Below are 3,601 nucleotides of genomic sequence, written 5' to 3'. Positions count from 1 at the left end.
TCAAGTCGGCCCCGACTCATAGCGACCCCTCCTTGGGTTTCCGAGGCAGTATCACTACAGAAGTAGGATTGCCCAACCTTCCCTCCAAGGAGTGGCTGGTGGGTGTGAACCGCCAGACTTCTGGTTAGCAGTCAAATGCTTTAGCCATTATGCTACCAGAGCTCCTTCCTTAGTTAATAGCAGTATCTTATCTCAGGAACATAACACCAAACCTTGCCCCAGACCCTTTATCAGGGTTAGGCACCACTGAGCCTGACATCAGGCAGGTGGCACCTGTTTGATACTTCCTCAAAGAGAGATAAAAATATCTCTGGGGGAAATAGGGGATTTAGTGGACTTAGAAACTGACCAGCAGGCTGCTGCTGGATACCAATTTGTCACTTTTCTTTTAAGCTCCTGCCATCCACTCTTGGAATAAAACCCTTTTGTGTCAGTGCCATTTTTAGGTCTCTAACCCTTGCTCTGGTAGCATAGTGCATAAGGCATTTGACTGCTAACCAGAAGGCTGGTGGTTCAAAACCACTAGTCACTTCTTGGAAGGAAGATGGGGCCATCTACTTCCATAGTGATCCTGCCTCGGCAATCCAAGGAGGGGTTGCTATGAGTCGGGTCTGACTTGACAGCACATAACAACAACAACAACAACAACCCTTGCCATTAAAAACCTTTTGTGGCTCTCAGTTATAACCTAAATAACATCTCACTAGGGAAGTAAAAATATTTTAAATGACAATGAACAATCAAGTTAATAATACAAATAGACTATGCTTTCATGGCAAAGAAGCAAGTTATTTCATAACAGAATATTATATAATATTTGAAGTGTAACAAAGGGATTTGTTGTTAGGTGCTGTCAAGTCAATTTAAACTTATGGTGACTTCATGTGTTACAGTAAGAGCAGAGCTGCCTCATAGGATTTTCTTGTCTTTAATTTTACAGAAGCAGATCACCAGGTCTTTCTCCCATGGAACATGAAACTATGGAGGGGTGAAGCCTGCAAAGGGAGCTACAAAGGGACTTAGGAAGATCTAAATGACATTAGCAGAATGCAAGGAAAGGTATTGAAGAAATGTGTGGTTTAATCAGTAAGTTTACAATAATCCCACTGTCATTCTCCAAAATCCATCCATTTTTTGCATGGGCCAAATGAGTTGAATGGGAATCTGGTGTGAACCCCCAGCCCTGAATCTTTTGAGTCCTTGCTGGTGGCAATAATCTCTGAAATTCTTCCAAGAATGTGCTTTTGCTTTTTCTTTATTTTTTACTTAGGTAGGGGCAGTACTAATGGCTTCCACATGGTTTTTAATACCACAATAGGCTTTACTCCACATCAGGGCCAGTTGCAGAGTATGTCTATTTCAATTATGCCTTCTTGAACTGGGGAAATCACTATAGGATGGTTTCAAGGACCCACTGGACCCACTGTTAGATGGACCTGAGCTAAGACTACATTAATAACTTGCCTTCCATATGTCACTGCTCTTACTGGTGTCCATAATAATGTTTTGTGCTTCCTTGGATTAGTTTCAATTCAGAGCTAGTGTCCATTAATCCCCCAAAGGACTGATTATTTCCTTTTTCCCAGTGAACAGTCACTCTTGTAGATCCCTTAGGGGGATGCTGGGAGAAAAATTAATAGTATAAATTTTTGGCAGTGTACTTGGGTCCTTCTTCAAGTAGACCCAGCCTCCCCTTCACTCAGGGGATTGTGTTTTTGGTAATTGATTGAAGGGCCATGACTGTTCAATTCTGTTCATTCAAGTTACATTCCCTTCATTTGACCAAGAACTCTTCTGCTTTTACAGAGGAAGTAAATATTTAATAGATTTACCATCTAATTAACTCTTAGGAAAACTATGCCTAAGTAGTCAACACCATGTTGAAAAGAGTCAGACTATTCTGATTATTGCTTTGACTTTGCTTTCCATAATGATAATCACGGTCACTTGTCTTTGTACATTAAGTGTTGCCACTTGGTTCCTATCACCATGAGGTCTGATCATCCTCATTGTAGTTAGCTGTCTTAGTTCAATTAGAATAGTTACCACTATCAAATATGACTTACATAAAATAGCAATCACAGCAGTCTTCAAGGATATTTGGCCCCTATAATATATTTATTCCCCATTGTTGTGTGAAAGTTGTGTCCTTTGGGTACTGCATGTGTGGATCTGTGAGTCTACAGGTCTAATCTAATAAATTCACTTCAGCCTGCCAATTTTCCTAAGCCTTTGGATACCTGCTACAATGTACCAAGGCAGAGCTGGTATTTCAACTTGAGTTAGTGTAGTCTACTACATAATCCATGCTTCAGTGAACCAAACAAATAAACTATTCAATCTTTCCCTTACTTCTCAATCAGAAATATTGAATGAAGAATCTTTGGTTAGTGGTCCCATAGCAATAAATTCAGACTTATCTTATTTTGTGTTCCTTGTATCATTATCCCACATCCTTAATAGGCATCCCCACACATTTTCTCCAGATTTCTGTTTTTACATATTAGATAAACCAAGCATTTCTTTTGGAGTGTAGCCTAATTTTTCATTCATCACACTTTGTACTTTACTTTTTAGAGCTAGGTAAGACTTAATTTTTTTTTTTTTTTTTTTAAAGTCTAGAAGTAAAAATGGATGGGAGATGATGCCTTGGAATATAAACCAAAAATGAACACACTGCTGTTGGGTTGGATCCAATTCATAGCAACCCTGCCTTGGGTTTCTGAGACAGTATCACTACAGAAGTAGATTGCCCAATGTATTTACTGTATTTGCTTCAAGAAATGTCTCAGAAAATGTCGTTAATCTCATCACATAAGGGTAAGAATTCTGGTTCTGCTGGCAGGAGTGATTAAAAAGAATTTAGGGGTTCAGTGCCCTCAGCTTCCTGAATCTCTGCCCATATGGCCTCAACCCAAGTTTTAGAATCCTATCCCTTCCTAATCAATACCCACACTTTAGCATAAGACACCATTTCAGGTTGGGAATTTAATTGACATTATAATTCAGCCACACTTACAATAAGCTTGTGGGTTTGTTTTTCAGCAATATCAGCTTTGTTACCACAAGAAATAAGGCTTTCTTTTAGTGTACACATGGCAATACTGAAGTCTTTAGTATGATACCAGACCTGTGACTCTAAAGCTCCAAAGTCATCTTTTTCTTCAACCATTTTGTCTAGTAGAAGTAGGACCAACCATCTAGCTTCCCTATACTTCTCATTCTGAAAAAAAATCCAAAAATATATCAAACATACCATCAACCAGAGCCTCACTTCTCAACAATACTTGATCTATGGTGGTGATATTTTGCATATTAACATTGCAATCTCATGTCGTAGATTAGCAGCACCCTCTTTATTAATGTAGATTAATAATCAGTTCCTTTAAGCTAGTGACACTTGACAACCAATTTACAAAACTCATCCATTTGATTGTGTTTCTCTAGAATCAATCTTGGTACCAAAAATCTTAGGCTGGGTTCTCCACAGAAGCAAAAACAGTGAAGCTTGTATATGTATACATATATAGAGAGATTTATCAAAAGGAAATGGCTCATGTTGTTGTAGAGGCTGACATGTTCCAAGTCTGTGGGTCAGATG

The 3,601-nt window shown here is 38.9% G+C and overlaps 1 pseudogene; it reads right to left on the bottom strand.

The window, feature by feature from the left end:
• The window catches only part of LOC122150537, a 149,574-nt pseudogene extending 146,402 nt beyond the window's left edge, over positions 1-3,172 (bottom strand).
• Between the last annotated feature and the right edge of the window lie 429 nt (positions 3,173-3,601).

The sequence above is a fragment of the Orycteropus afer genome, unplaced genomic scaffold (genome assembly GCF_000298275.1).
Source record: "Orycteropus afer afer isolate SDZICR_OR568_19922 unplaced genomic scaffold, OryAfe1.0 scaffold00163, whole genome shotgun sequence".
NCBI classification, from domain to species: Eukaryota; Metazoa; Chordata; class Mammalia; order Tubulidentata; family Orycteropodidae; genus Orycteropus; species Orycteropus afer.
This window is presented reverse-complemented; position numbering and strand designations above follow the sequence as displayed.